This window comes from Hyposmocoma kahamanoa, unplaced genomic scaffold, assembly GCF_003589595.1.
Source record: "Hyposmocoma kahamanoa isolate Upper Pololo Valley unplaced genomic scaffold, ASM358959v1 63, whole genome shotgun sequence".
Lineage (NCBI taxonomy): Eukaryota > Metazoa > Arthropoda > Insecta > Lepidoptera > Cosmopterigidae > Hyposmocoma > Hyposmocoma kahamanoa.
The window spans coordinates 1,917,317-1,934,144 of record NW_020653851.1 but is presented as its reverse complement, the minus strand read 5'-3'; the positions used below and the strand labels follow the sequence as shown (position 1 = coordinate 1,934,144).

The 16,828-nt window shown below is 35.3% G+C and overlaps 1 protein-coding gene across 2 annotated transcripts in view; it reads right to left on the bottom strand.

Moving 5' to 3' along the window:
- The window catches only part of LOC113230222 (oxysterol-binding protein-related protein 1), a 76,648-nt gene extending 60,693 nt beyond the window's left edge, over window positions 1-15,955 (bottom strand). The window contains exon 1 of one of the 2 annotated variants that reach the window (XM_026464046.1): window positions 15,871-15,955. The gene's annotated coding sequence lies outside the window, so the exon portion shown is untranslated. The remainder of the gene's footprint in view (window positions 1-15,870) is intronic. The other variant, XM_026464045.1, reaches the window with a different exon arrangement.
- Window positions 15,956-16,828: the final 873 nt, after the last annotated feature.

The following is a 16,828-nucleotide window of genomic DNA, read 5'->3' as shown; positions in this document are numbered from 1 at the left end:
TTTAAGTCTTAAAAATGTATATAAAACATTGACTTACAAATAAATGGACGACGGGTCTAATACAAAATCCACGAAAAAAATGTCCCAAGTCAACCTATTCGAAATTTAAATTTTAATGCCATCGCAGTATCGCGCTGTCAGTAGAACAAATGAAGACTAAAGCGGAGTTTGGCGCTCTGTATACGATTTTAGCGCCTTACAAGTGCGGACACTTTTTAGTGCGGACCCGACGTCCATATAATTGTAAGTCAATGATATAAAAGGACTTTCATTTTCTTGTAATCTATTTCACCGACTAACTCCGAAAACGCTGTTGGATAACTATATCGTATCCGAATCCGAATCTAACGAAGAGATAAAAGTTCTGAATCGGGGCCCTAGTTTCCAAACTACTGGCCACTAATGAATAATAACCTCCAAGAGACCTCTAAAATCCTCGTTCGAGTGCCAAATTTATGGAATAAACCCTATGACGTAACAATTGACCTTTTAAAATACGTAGGTGTACTTGAAAAACTCAAGTCCTAGTTCGAACCATCCACAGTATGTAATAAAAACTCTACGTTATAAAATTATTAACATTTGACGATCTCCGTGGTCGAGTGGCTTGCAACCGGCTGTCGCTATCTCTGAGGTCCCGGGTTCGATCCCTGGTTGGGTCAATGTAGAAACAAACCTTTCTTTTTTTCTGAGTGTTCGATCTTTGTATTAATAATTATAACAAACTAGTGGAGTAATTTCACAAAAAATAATTGAATATCAATTTAATAAAAATTTAATTAATACAGTGAATAGCGACATCTCTCGCCAGGACTGGTAGCTGTAAAGGTACTAACTGGGTGATAAATCTGTCATAGATTTCTCATAGATGGCGCTACGACTAAAAAGTCGTTGAAAGACCAAGTACAAAGACACGACGCAAGCACATAGAAAAATTCGTGAGGTCCGTTGGTTCGTTCCGTGGCTTAGTTGGTATAGCGTCTGGCACGGTATGCAAGAAGACGTCGGTTCGAATCCGACCGGATCGAAGGAATTTTTTCTGAGTGTTTTTTCTGAGTGTTCGATCTTTGTATTAATAATTATAACTTTTCTATATTGTCTCGGGTCTGGGTGTTTGTGGTACCGTCGTTTTTTTTCCGATTTCCACAACACAAGTGCTTTACTTACTTCCTTTGGATCAGAGCAACATATGTGACATTGTCTAATATTTATTTTGCATTTAAACAATCGGATTTAAATGCAATTTATTTTAAAATCTATTATTTTCATTTTGAATGAATTTCGAGAAAACAAATATGCAAACGAGTGTATGCCGCATATTCGTAATACATTGCGGCATTCACTTGGTGCGGTACACTTGTGGTTCTTTAGTAGGCCATGAACACCGAACGAGCGATACTTTTGTATAATGTTTCGTGGTACGGCCGCGTCGTCAAGTTTTTGGTCAAATTTTACGGCTAGTGATGTTCACTTGATGCAACACAGTTCTCTATTCTGATCGATATAAGAAACAAAGGGATGATAATTCTTAAGACCTTAGAAAATGTTATAAAAATATTGTACAAAGTTTGTTGTTTTTTAGTTTTCCAGAGCAACTTTTTTTTTTCAAAACACGTACCTACTTATTGAATCTTATTCTGGTATTATAGTACTATCATCAATCATTATTGTTCTAAGTACGTGCTGGTGAATCAATCAATCGTTTTAGTGCCGAAGGTCTTCCATCACTAAATAGCGCTTGTGACGTCATCGGAGGTACAAAAAATTTGGCACGCTTGGTTTTCATACAAATCGCGGTACTTGCGGTGTCTATTTAGATTTATATCTGTGGCTGCAGCAAACGTCCTAGATTTGCCATCTTTATATTATACGTAAATATGAAATACAGTCATTATGTCGACCTACTAATTTTAAGTCATTGTTCCAAATGGAAAACTGTGTGGAAAAATTACACAGGCTATTTTTAATTAAGCTGAAAGTTCTACACGGCATTCTCATCATTAAAACAAACGTTCTTTTGTTCTAAGTCTTTTGAAAAATTACACAACATTTTTGTGCTTACCAAAGGAATCGATAAAGAATCAAACTGAAATAGATTATAATAATATTGAAAGAACAATGGCAAACTCTCATATAAATTTTTGTTGACATATTTTGTACGGGTCTGTTTATGAAAAATATGTGCAAAAAATAGAGTTGAAATTTCTGAACAAATTTTGTTTTGGGCTTACTATTCTGAGAAGTCTGGAATTTAATATATTCCAGTTTGAAGTTTTGGAGGTTATGTGTTAATTAATTGAACAAAATATATTTGGTGTATTATTATATCAAAATAAACTGAATGGTGCTGTGGGTTTGACACGTGACGACAGTTCAGACGAAATTATTTCTTATACTCGTATAGTCAAAAGGCATAAAGTAAAGCCATAACAAAATACCACTAGTCTAAGGGTAACTCGAACCATTTTTCTTTTGCCTGTTTACGTAGTTCATTATTAGTAGGTAGATTTAAAAGTTTAGAGAAATGGACAGTAATGGATTTTCATACTTGCTTTGCAGGCCTTGGCCGAGAAGAAGTCGCACGGTCCATAAATTACAAAATTGCCGTGTTCGTTTTTCGAAAGTAATGCAAACATTCCGAGCATGTTTGAGAAAAGATAGTTTTTATTCAAAGGTTGAACTCTCTTTATATTACACTTAAGGACTAAATTGGCAAAAATGTTTCCTAAAAAGTAAAGACCTGAGTAAAGTTAAATCGTTAACTGAACGTTAATAGTTAGAAGTAGCCCCTCAACAGACTCTGAACTTTGTTGTCCCTGTGTTTTACATCATCTCAATGAAGTTTTCTTGTTTTTCTTTTTATTACGTAACAGGGTCACCACAAGTACATATCATGAGACTGGAATTTATTATATTCTATAGCTCTTTTGTTTCATGGTAGAGTCGATGCCCGAAGATATCTGACCCTCTGGCTGACCTTTTGGTTCTGAAAGCTTTCTTACGCATTCAATAGAAAATTGTAAGGAAAGCCAGTTAATTATATCATCTTCTATACAACCGGCGTTTCCAGTAGTAAATAAGTAAATAGTTATGAAATATATTTATAGGTAATCAATTCACATATTTTTCCCAAATTTGAAAAAAGCTCAAATTTCAAAATTTCAAAGTTGTAAAAAATTTAATGCTACATAAAAACTACTGCAATTAAAAGTAGATAATTGTTTAATTCTCAAATGCAAAAATAAAAAAAATCGTAAACGGTAAAAAACAATCCATTGTGTTTATTTTTCTTCCAAAATAAATCACTCACAATCACAACAAATTAAATAAACATATCATCAAACAAAATTTTAAAATCACTTTTTCATTCAGATTCTGTAAAAAAAGAGTTCAGAACCAGAGTCAATTCACGTATCAATTTGAAACAGTGTCTAACCTTAAATCAAACGTGAAAAGAACGGAACAAATAATGCAAATATGAAAAAGAACTGTAGCAGTTATTTAATAAACGAGGACATGTGAAATGTAGCGAACAGCTGATCTAGGTAACTGGCAGACTGCCAACGCCAACACAATCGATAGTATGCTAGCACTAGTGCTTATGACGAAGTGTGATTGTGGGTCAGGTAGAGAATATACCTGTTAACTCACTGTGAAGTAGGCAAAAGACAGTTCCATACTATGATCTTCTTCAATTAGTTCAGGTAACGTGTTGCCATGTAAGCCACTGTTTTTTACTTCAATGTCAAAAATTGTTCAGTTTTAGGTGGTTTTAACGGTACTACTGAACGTTTCGTTGCATCCACGTATTTAAATCAAAGCAAATTAGTCAGACGTTTTGAATGCAATCGATAAAAACAACGTGTTTTCCTAGTGATTTCGAAATCTTCCGTTTGTAACTCTAAGAGTCGTATTCTAGAACTCAAAAGTCAGGATTTGAGTATGGTTTAAAGCACTCGAAATCATACTCAAGTCCCTGCCATTAGGGTCGTATTTCCAGTGCTTGTGTTTCAATTGCAATCCTGACTTGAGCATTGAGTAGAGTTCTAGAATAAGATGTGGCAAAATGGCTGTTTAAAACATAGGTAAAAAATAGGTAGGACGAAAAATTATAGTACTCTTCCGTTTCTCATCTCTTTCTTTCCTGTCGAGAATAAGACCTTTTTTGTGTACAGTGACATTTTGATTGTTTTTGAAGCAATAATAGTACATTATTGCAGAGGCCGGGAATTAAGGGATTGCTGGACGAGTATAAGTTACAAGGTAGAGCGCCAGTGAGGCCTTGTATATACGAGTCAAGCAATCCCCGTTCCCGCCGAGGCATGTATGGAATTTTTCTAGGAAATAATAAAATACTAAAGAGAGAAAGATGTGTAAACAGTAAGAGTACAAAAATATTAATTAACATTAAAATTTATACAATACAATTATTGTTTTTCCAGGCATATTAATAGTAGTCTGCTGAACTTCTGACGATTTGTTTGAATGTGCATCGATTACTGTATTTTTGTTATTGCTCTTCTCACTAGCACTCATTTTCGTAACCAAAATACAAAAAAGACGACGAAACAAAAGAACACCAAAACGCTTTAGTTTAAATGTTACCGCCATTTTATTTTTTTTTAAGTAAGCGGTACAGGTAGGTATTTTCAATTCTCGCAATTATGAACACTGGGCAGTTAGCTGTATGAATTTTTCTTTTGCCTGTTCACGTAGTTCATTTTTAGTCGTAGTAGTAGTAGTAGATTCAAAAGTTTAATTAAAGAATAGGACGGTAATGATTTTTATACTTACTTTGCAAGTCTTGACAGGGAAGAAGTAGCATGGTTCATAAATAACAAACTTTCCGTGTTCGTTTTTTGAAAGTATTGCAAACATATTCGAGTATGTTTGAGAAAATTAAGATTACGAAATAGGCTCGAAAAACAAACGGTCGGGGGAAGACTGAAAACCAGTGTTCAGGTCAGTGACTGAGAACCACACACAAACACTGTATGGCTTAAATTTACTGTAGATTGAAGGGAAATCGGCAGGATAAATAACATTTTAAAATTATGATTTTAAATTATTACGATAAGAAACGTTATATTCGTGATAACAAAGAAAAATAAGGGTCAATGTCCAACGACTTCAATATGTACACAAGAACATTCACAGCAACATGTTTCAAACAAAATACTATGAATAGTAATAGTGTTTTGTTTTAGTGTTGAATTTTGTCAAAGAGTAACAGTACCGTAGCACCACCGTGGACAGATGTGACAGTCTTTACCTAGTGGTTGTTAATTATATTACTAAAAAGAAAAACAAATTAAGTAAAAGAAAAAAAAATACTGTCGAGTTGATGAAATTATTGATGTTATGTTATGTACTTTTCCTTGCGGAAAGGTTATATACTTATGAATAAAATAGTTACTATGCTAACCATAGTAACTATTTTATTCATAAGTATATAACCAGAAATAGAGACGAAACAAGGGCTAGCAATAACCATATATTACTTTTAAATACCAACTCTCGTTTGCGCTGAAATCACAAATTAGAAAGCTGAAATAGGACAGCGCCAACAACTGACCTACTGACCTATGTGTAAGCCTTCGTATATTCCAAAAATATTCTATATTTATTGTATTAAAGATAATATCTCTAACAATGGGGGGCTGCTTCATTCCGTGGTGTAGGAAAAGCCCGTCAATAGTTTCGAATTCGGGCTGGCCAATCGGAGCGCAGTTGTCGCCGTAATGATTTGGCAGAATAGTTTTCAAACAAATTAAATTACATTTAGTCTCTATTTCTGGTTATATACTCAATGTATTATCCCTACTCTGTTATTGTGTAGTCAGAACACTCTGTTGCTTACTAATCTGTGATATTGAAGTGTTGTGTCTTCACCGCACATCAGTGAAACGGCGTGTGTATGAAACGCCGCATCTAGTGTGCTAGTACATTGATATCGTTGGTCATTGTCTTATTTATAAGACCCTTCTAGTAGGGTCGTTCACAACAAGTGACATAATGAGCTAAAACAAAAGAACATACCTAATACCCTACCTAATAACCTACCCTTTGTCAGTCCACTTCCGTCAGTCTCTCAACAAACCCTACTTGGCGAACCAGAAAAAAACCAGCAAAAATGCCGCAATGTAGTCAGCTTTGATGCAAAGCTCTACCCACGCAGTATGTAAATGAAGCCGATTATAATAACTTTGCTAAGTTGTGGAATACTTTTTAAAGCTAAATATTATTCAAAAGATAACATCACTACGTGGGTGCAAGATGGTATGAATATTAATAAACTTATATCGAGTTCTCTGATTTTCGCGACTGTTACGTATAGGAAATGAAAATATTTTTTCGGATCTACATTGCGTATCTTTGTTTCAAACAAATCAGCGTTTCCGACCCTTTACAAGTCATACGGGTGTATGAGATGGTAGTCATCAACCACCACCAGGTAACGGTGAATGATAACCTGCCAACCAGTTTACCAACTCACTCAGCTGTGACCATGGATCCTGGGAGTCTACTCCCTTCCTCCGTACGACATTTATTCGAAACAATTACTCTCAAATAATTAGGTAATACTCGACGATGATGCTTCATTCGCATCATGCGTCTCTCGGAACGAGTATGGGGGTCTACCCCCAGTAAAGGCCCCAAAACGTTGGTTCGTTTGAAGAAACGAAAATATAGTTACTATAAATAAGAAACAAACTTCATAGAATAAAAAATATTCTGATTCAGGTAAACTTAGCCGTAGTAAAAGAGTAAGTTTGTAAAATTGTATAAGTCATTTTAATTCTATCTTAATTTTTAATCATTGTATCTTAATGTAAGTCTAGGCTTGTGGGTGTCCCGCTCGCACTATTGAATATAAATATATAAATAGATTAATGCTATATAAACTATAGCGTGAATAACGTACCCAAGTTGCTTTTTCCAAAAAATCATTTTTGCACATTATATCTTTTTATATGTTATCCACCGTACTAGTTACGACATTTCTCATTTATAACAAATTCAATTATATTTCCTTGCTAAGACCTAAATGTAAAGCCTAACCAGCTGTTGACTTTAAGTAGGTTAACAAACGTTTCTATCCATTGTTGCTTGCAAACTAAACATTGAAAACTAAAGATACCTACTGTCTGTATGCCAGTACCTTCTAAAGGCAGCCATCTTAGAATAATGAATACACGTACCATTTTGACGTCACGATTACAACCGATTGACGACTACACTTTTGAGATAGAATTGACATTTTATTAATTATTTATATATTTTTGGACACTTTAGACGGATCAATCGTTTACTTAGTGACTGTAGAGGTATAATACTAAGAAAAATAACATATACCTATTATTATTATAAGTTTTTATTCTTAGGTATAATAAAAGCGGACAAATTTCATGCAGTAGTGTGTTAAACTTCCTGCTTACGTGGTGTTTCCAGCGTGGCTCAATTTTCAAGCAGCGGCGTAGCTTTAAGCCACCCCTCAGCGAAGCTAAATTGCTACTCTCGTAGCAAAATGACTACGTCAAACGAGACATTGCTTTTTGCTACGTGAAAGGCATTTTAGTTCTTATTACTATGAATTTGAAAACGTGCAAATTTGAAGCTCACTTTTAGGCTTCATCCTACAGATGTCACATTAACTGCATAATAGTGGTCGGTGTTTCTAATTGCCTACGCCAACTAAAATTTCGATAATATTTCTGTATCTAGTTACCTGTTTTTGGCGATTTTTCATTGTTTATAACACCTAAGACCAATGACATTTATGAAAATGGATCTCGGAGCCCTCCGATAGGTCAGGACTTCTCTTACGAGTAAACACAGCACACTTCGGAGCGTGTGAGGTCACACAAACTTGCCGGATTAAATGGTGACATCTCATATCGCTAATGGAGGCGCTCTTTGAAGTGGCCCTCACATCGTCCCTTTCCTTATTAATGTTAGTAACATTAAGAATTTTTCAAGAAATTGAGACAATGCGACATTTTTCTTCGTCTTCCCACCTTTTTATCATCCTGTTCTGATTCCTGGCCACCTACTTTGAAATTTTGAATCATTCTTCGTTCCATCACCACTATCTATTAAATTTCCCATTCTGACCAGTTGGGTATACCATTGAAAATCATATATCATTACAAATACCTACATGCCATTTTGGGCCTTACGTTTACCTTTATATTTCTTCCTTTTCCTGTTCATGTGGACTGAACCTTTCATTTAATTACATAAAACCCTCGGCCACCTTGGCGTATCTACTGAACGGGCGATTTGTCATGTATTATAAATAAACAACATGATGAGTACTCACAAATGTTTATTTGCAAAGAGCAACCCCTCATGTTTCTTACTCGTTCTTCAAGTAACTGTTTCAGATGTAATTTTACTTCCGTATGAAGTAAAAATATTGAAGTTTGAGTAGGTACTTAAAAGTTTACTTAAAATTCGCCATAGTCAGAATTTTTTCTTTCGAATAAATGACACCAAAACTGTACTCGCGCTCATCTTTGTTCTTGGAAAGTAAAAAAATACGTTCAGGCTTATAATGGTCTTGTTCCTTAACGAGGGACACGTTTTTTTTTCTACGCAAACTCTTAACGAAGTAGGTACTTTGTAAAATATATTAGTCTTTTTTAATGGAACTTTTAGGTAGTACGTTAATTCTCTTTAATTTGGTCTTTTCAGTGTCTCTTCGCGTTTAATCTACGAATTTGCTTACTTATTCTACTATGTCAATCGAAACATTCTCTTTTAACGGATACATCCTACTCACACAAAGCTCTCGTATTACATAGCTCTACCTACAATTTATCAAACAATACTCGCTATTATTATACATCAAAAGAAACCTTAGAGCTCCACAAAATGTACGAAAAATGCGATATCCTGTTGACTCAATTACCCTTCCAAAAGTCCTGGCGTTGTATTTGCACAATAAAATTCAAATAAATTTCTTCGTAAGTAAATACAGGTATATATATGTTTGCGTGAGCCAATTACTACCTTTGACGATCCCGTGTCTTGTGGCATACGCACTACGGTATAAATTGCGGTATTAAATACCTGAACCACGGAAGAAAGAACACTGGAAGTGCTTTAAGCCTCAATGACTATCGTCAATACTCATAATTTGAAACACTATGAAATCTTGATAATGATTAGTCGTAGTTCTAATTTAAAAAGAAGTAACAAATTCTGGACTTTTTATATAATTTGAACTTTACCCTATTGGAATATCGTCGAAAGTTCAATAACTATTATTGTAAGTTACTATAGCAGCCACAGACGTGGCAGAATGTCTAACCCTCTTCCGACACTCAGGCACGTCTTGGTGCAAGCAAAAGTAACAATCATGCCTTGTGAATCAGCATAAGACACACGTACCAAATTAGTATAAATAAGTAGCTCATACAAAATATAACATTCAGTTCATACACAGTCATTGACAGTCTTTTACCAACCCACGACTCGTCTATCATTCTCAAACCAAACTACCACGGCGAAGTGGTGACCACCAACACCTTTCACCTGCGCCATGGTAAAGTTACCTTTTGATTTTCAATTGAAATGTCAATCAATGTGTTGCCATCTAGCGGTTAATAGCTGAACGACGGCGAATACGAGAGTTTTTGAGACACTATTGCAGCGACATAAGGTTTAATTTCGTTTCTTGTAACTAAAAACATTTCTGCAAAACACAGAAAATTGAAAATGTATTAAAATTAAATGAAATAAGTCTTAACAATGATATGAAAACAGCACCATGGATAATATTACAAGTGTGACTATTATTTTTACACTTCAAAGTAGCATAACAAGGCATTTTGTACCGATTTTTGACGTTTTGCGCGAGATAATTAATACGACCATAACGTAGGTAAAAAGGGAAAATGGCGAACTAAGCTCTATTACGTAGAACTTCGCGTACTGTTGGCATGCGTGAAACGTGCACCAAGCACTTCTACTGTATTTATTGTTCACATGTGACAGTTAGGCTCACTTTACATAGCTACGGAACGGATGGAAGCGAATTTTTGTAATGAAATTTTACATGATATAATGAACATTATGTTATACTGGAATATAAACTAGATACGACGATAGCTGCAGGAATTGACAATAGCACATTTATCCCACAAAATTTTAAAGTTTCACTTTATAGCCACATGTTTTGTCATCATATTCATATTTTTTTAAGTAGCACTTGCTGATTATAAAAAATAAAGAGTAAAATTGAGTTTTGAAATACTTCCTGATTATATGCCAATTTAATATCAAGTTTTTTTTTAGTTTATTGGCCTTGGGCGTGCTGTTTAGAGACTTTTTTCATTAATCCAGGTTATTGTTAAACCTTTTTTAAATATAAATATATCTCTGGTATTTACTTTTCCATAAACAGTATTTGTTAATATAATTGATTAGTTATCTAATAAAATTACTATATTAACTCCGATTCAATTATTGAATTTAAGTAGAAAAAACAATCTTATACAAAAAAAATAAATAAAAAAATAAACGTCAAACTTATAATGACGATGTAGATTCTATTCCAGAGACTGCGCGAGAATTCTCCGGAAGATGCGGGAACTGTTTCTTGGCTCGTATCACTACAGTTGAGACTGTAGACATAGGCAATGGAAATTATAATGACAGGTCTATTTCTCGATTCCCAGTTTAAAGTTGTTTAGTCAGATCGAAGTTAATCACGCATTCAAGAGGTTTCTCCTGATTTTTTACTCCCATACACTGACCAACACGATAGCAACATCTGTAGGTGCGCGTCACGCCTTTAAACGCTATACATTACAAAGGACAAGGACTGCCCTGTCTACGGAATCTCTTTGGGATATAATATAAACCCTAAGCATATACCTCTACATATAAAACGTTTATCCCACAGTTATATAAAATAATAACGAAAGTGCAACAGAAATTAAAATGAGAACAAAGAAAGAAATTAGGAAATGGAACTACTTTTCCGGATTTAAATCGCGTTTATTTGTCCCACGGTCACGGTTGACTGTCTACCGTGACCATGGGACCTGTAAAGGGCCCTAAATGTGGGTTTGTTTGAAAAAACAAATATACGCGACTTAAATCCGGAAAAATAGTTTCATTTCCTATGTGTAACAATCGCGAAAACCTAAGAACTCGATAAGAAAGAAATTAGTAAAATAAATAAAACGCGTGTGTTGCGTCATCAATCCACATAAGTACGTCATTTCTTGCACTTATTTAAATATTGTTTATTTATATAGGATTACAATTTGTACGGATTTTTCGGTTTTGGGTAAAAATTTTCAGAATAAAAAGTAAAAAGCGTAAGTCTGTAGTAAAACTCGGTTTGAGACAACAATTTTGTTGCCCGAGCCCGTTTCTGCTGCCGCGTGAGAAAGAAATTTTATTTTGTTTCTAAATTTCTAGCAAATGTCAGTTTTTGTATGGAATATTCAAATTTCGGAATAGTCACCTTATTTATTGTTTCCCCACGGTGCTGTATGCCCATAAACTTCAGCTATACAATATTATAAAAATAATCACGAACCTGTCCCGCTTATCCATGAAATTACATACCTAACACGATCGCCTTAGAGCTGCCTTCAAGGTTGAAACTTGATACTGATTACATTCAGACTATGATGAACAAACAACCTGTAGCTGCCTACATTCTCAACACGTTAAATATTGTGAAAGACAGCGAAGGGAAAAGCGACGTTGGGAAAATTTGGAAGACCTTCGTGGATGGATGGATATCATACTTCATACGAGAAATATATGAAACAAGGTTTCAAATTAATATAAGCCGTCAGAGTATATTAACCTAAATTTCAAAGAAGGTACCTAATACACAAAGACTGGTTAAATCTCCTCACTGAAATGTCAGAATTATGACGTGTTATAGCTTTACTACAGCTAACTAACTAACTTTAGTAGCGGTAGAGCTCCTTGTGAGAGTTCGTCCAGGGAAGTACTTGGCAGTACTTCCTTACCTATTTCTACCTATTTTTAACTGCCTCCGTGGCCGAACGGTTACCATGCCGGACTGCCACGCAGAGGTCCCAGGTTCGATTCCCGGGCCGGGAGAAATAGTTGTATGGCCTACAATTATTTCTCTCGTGAGTTTGGGTGTAATTTGTGGTTGTCTATGTGTGTGTCCATGGCACCCGCGACACAGGGTTTTCCCTAGTGCGGGGCTATGTTGAGTGTGTGCGTTATTTATTTATTTATTTATTTATTTACTGCCAAGCAGTAATGTGAGCTTTGAAAGGTGTTGGTGAAATTACAAGCACATGGGACTTGTCAACTTATGTCTCAGGGGACGGGCACAGTGGCAATACCCCTCAGACCTTTGCGATTTAAAGCTCAGAGTGGCGCTGCAACTGCTGTGGGTAGGCGTGTCGCTTACCACCAAGCGCGCGGCTTGTTCGTCCCGTCAATGGATATTACAAATATAATATTTATATTCCCTGTTTTGACCTCTGCGTTATTTTTGGCAATGTCATTGGAATGACGTAAGTGACGCCTTTTAAATTTAATTAAACACTTTTGTAATTATTTTAGAAAGAATTTTAAAGATGAATGGAAAGACGACATGGTCTAGATTCCATTAAATCAAAGTGTACCTATCTATTCCATAGCATTTAATTTTATTTGAAAAGAGCTATCCCTAGCTTTTTGCTCTAGCTTAAAAAATGACGCTTTCAAGTGTAGAAAAATTACAGGAATAAATGATTATTGATTGTGGCAAACCCCAGCGGTAATCTAAGCATTTTTGTTGTCATTGCCTTTATGTGATTGTAGTTGTATATTGTAACATGGAATTCGGTAAAACTAGTATATTTCTGCTGGGGTCATAGAAGAAGAATAAGAATGCAAAATTTTCAGAGCAAGATTGTAACATGAACAAATTAGGTCAAGGTTTTTTACCCCTTAAAAATCTCGCACGGGTCACCGCGGTATTTCTCTATTGAAAGGCGCAACTGTCGTGGATGTGTTCTCACAAATTCATAAAGGACTGTCCGTGCATGAATGAAGACACTTCGATGGATGTTCGAAATAACGGGACTTGATAAAATACGCCACATACAAAATAAAACCACACACATACAAAACATAATAAAAATAAATTGAACTTAATAAAAATTCATTCAATAAAATAATTTGTAAAACTTAATATAGCGTAAATTGGAATGTTTTCTTTGTAAAATTAAAAATAAGGTATTTAATTAATAACTATCGTAACTATAGTGAAAAAATAGGGTGGTTTGCATCAATATTAGACATAACTGGTTGAAGACTGTACCACCTCAGTCAACGGTGACCATGGGACCTGTAAAGGGCCCGAAACGTCGGTTTGTTTGAAAAAAACAAATACACGCGATTTAAATCCGGAAAAATAGTTTCATTTCCTATGTGTAACAATCGCGAAAACCTAAGAACTCGACATTAGTTCTTCATTAGACCTGATAGGTTACCGTTTAGGGGTACGACGTTGTATCTTTTACATGTATATCAAGTATTTAAACAATCATGGTTTAACCGTATAAGACGAGGACGCGCAGCTTGATTTTGATTGCCTCCCGATCGGAAACTGCGTCTTTTCCGAGCCGAGGCGCATTATTGCGATTTACAATAGCCGATCGGAAACTTTTGACATTTCTAATTGGAACAATAATTGGTTTAACTCACAAATTAGACAGATATAGTAGGAATCAGGTTCACTTCTCGCTTAGAAACCCATCTGAATTCGAGATTATGGCAGTGCTGCCATATTAAGCACTACTTTGTAAAACTTAAAAGACTGCTACCGGACGTATTGCATACGGTAAGTACAACCGACTGTATTTAGTCCTTTTGTTGGTGTCGAATAGACGTCCAGCTTGTAGCTGTATTTAGAACATTTAATTTTATAATTCTAGACATTACTTTTAATAAGGAAATAAAAATATCCCTATCGAAGTCCCCCAACTCACGTCTGTAATTCCCAGCTGTCTCTGCGGTCGAACTGCGATAAAATATTTTAAAAATATATATTATACCTTGATGACCAGCTGAGTGAAGACACTATTTCTAGTACATCAAAACTGGCAACCAATTAAAGGTCAGTTTATTATCTCCAAAAATACGATTATAGTAAAATATGTTTTAAATGGCAACACTGAGCCGGAAAAATACATAAGTAGGGCTGTCTCTCGCCATGTGCGGATAGTTTGCAAAAATATACTTACTTTGTTATGTAACATGGTCGTTGTAAACGGGAAACATAGTTGCTGCTGATGTAGGAAACGCCATTTTGTTCTCTCTAAATTATCTCGCTTTGACAGTACTTTCCACCATCATTTACTATAGTAAAATGTATGCAGTATACGTAAAATATAAAAAGTTAAAAAAAAAAACTTTAATTTCAACGGAATCTAAAGAAAATTCACTATTTTTTTGTCCTCATCAAGTAGATTATTAAGGTCTAAAAGCATATTTTCCATGTTAATAAACTGACATTTGCAGGGTTGCCAGTTTTTATAAAATTTTAAATAGTCATGTATATAATAAATAGTCATAAAATTTTTCAGAAACGCTTGAATATATGAATGTTATGACGTTCTAACACTTAATCGTTACATTATTCCCTTCTTTCTTCTTATTTTGACAGTTGGCTCACTGGTACCGACATCGTTTTCGTGAAGTACATTCACGATCAAATTTTTCCAAAATGTCGTCTATTTTTATTAGTTTTTTTTTACATTTTATGATTCTTAATTTATATTCAAATTAAACAAATTCGGCCATCTTTTGTGTAAGTATAACTAATATTCAGCTGGTAGTCGATAAAAAATATTATTCGACTGCAATCTATAGCTGCCTTGTAAGCTGGGAACCCTTTTGTATATTGCACTGTCATTTTACTCAAACTTGAAAAAAAAATGCTTTTTGTTTAAACGTGTGACAAAAATTGCACTTAGGGGTGTTTCAATATTAAAGGTGTACGCCTCAAATTCATGGCGTCGTTAAAAATATTTGTCAGACTTTTTCCATTTTAGTTTTATCAATTCAAGCCCTATCTAATGGATCCATAGAAAATGATCATGCAATACTGCCATTAGTAAAATATTTTTTGGATCGTAAATAATAAACTCAGCAGACATTATTATAAGGCACCTTGAAAAAGGTGACACTGGGTAGTTATTACAAGTTCATATATTGTGTATACTTTCAAATCTCTGCGCTGTTGTCACGTAACCGTAACCCGTCGGGCAATGTGAATACTAAAACAGAGGAAAACAAAAAGGTCTAGCCGCTTTAGGGCAAATTCGAACTGGGTCCACCTGGATTTGTGTCCAAATTAGTTATAAATATTGAACGTATATATTTATTAGATTTTAAAACAGAGCCGTTCCGTGAAATCGTGCCGCTTGGCAGATTACTGCCGGCAGATATGCGTTAAGCCGTAATTAAGTTATAGTTTATGTTAATTGGACGTGAAAGAAAAAAGTAACATTATTCTTAAAAGTGCTTAATTACATAATTATTGGATATATTCATGAAGAACAATTATCGATAAACGATAAAAACTAAATTTACTATAGCCCTAATGCCCTTTAGTAAAAAAAAATGGTCTAATGTTGACTTCGTTTTATTTAATAGATGCATAACTTAAAAGTAAGGTCTCATGATATTCAAAAGCTATGCTAAGCCCGGCGCTGAGAGGTTATATCGAAATGCACAAATTGCACATTGAATGCGACAAAGCATGCGTAGAATTTCCATTGTCCATTACGACTGATTGCCTCCCCATTGAACTGTGGCAACTGACCACCAAGCAATACAAAAAACAATAATTATGTAACCGTGACCACTCACGAACAGCGTCCTTTCATGTGTGTGTATTAAATGTTCGGTGTTCGCGGGCGCGCACACTTGTGATCGCGACAAGCGCTGCGGCGCAACTGGCGGTCCGCTCCATCCTAACCCCATTTCAAGGTCTCTCCCCATCCGCCTCCTCGCGCCGCCGCAAAGCAAAATTGGCGCCCAACAAGGGGCCCATTTAAATCACTACGAACACTCGATGGATTTATTATCGGCTTCTATAATTCAGATTTATGGTGACGCGTTATAATGGCCTTTAATTGGTGTTTTGAATTTATGGTAGCATAAATGTAATAATAATGTACCAGACGCCCAAACAACAAATACTTCTTCTTAGGTCTTAATTTTTTTTAAATAGGGAATTGCTTTTGTTTAAATGCCAGAGTAACGGAATTTACTCCAGGGCACTGCTCAGAACACCTAGATCAGAAGCAATTCTAATTTCAGCTAAGGGCGCGTTCCCACCATGTCGTGACGACAGATTGTCGTGCAGTTTACAGTATCGTGGCTTGTATATTTAAATGAAGTTGTTCATATATAGCACGACACGATTAACTGTTCACGATTTTTTATCGTTACAACGACAAACTGTCGTCACAGTGGGAACAGCTAGAACGACAGTCTTCGGACGATAAAAAACGTCACGATAAAAACACGACGACAGATCTTTGCAGTAGCTCGCTTTGCAGTAGCGTTGGGTTACGACCCAACTGTTGTTGTTGGGCTACGGCCAGAGATGGGCAAGCGCCTGGTTTTTAACCCGGCGCTTTGTCAACGCCGGGTTTAAATCGGGTTAATACCCGAAATCGAAGGCAAAAACTATTTACGTCTAGATATTTGTTGTGAGTTGAGTTTTGTTCAAGTTTAATTATACATATTATTACAAAATATTTGTTGCTTTATTATGAGGACAGTTCGATTTACCTTTCTATTGAATAGATTCACCTGAAAT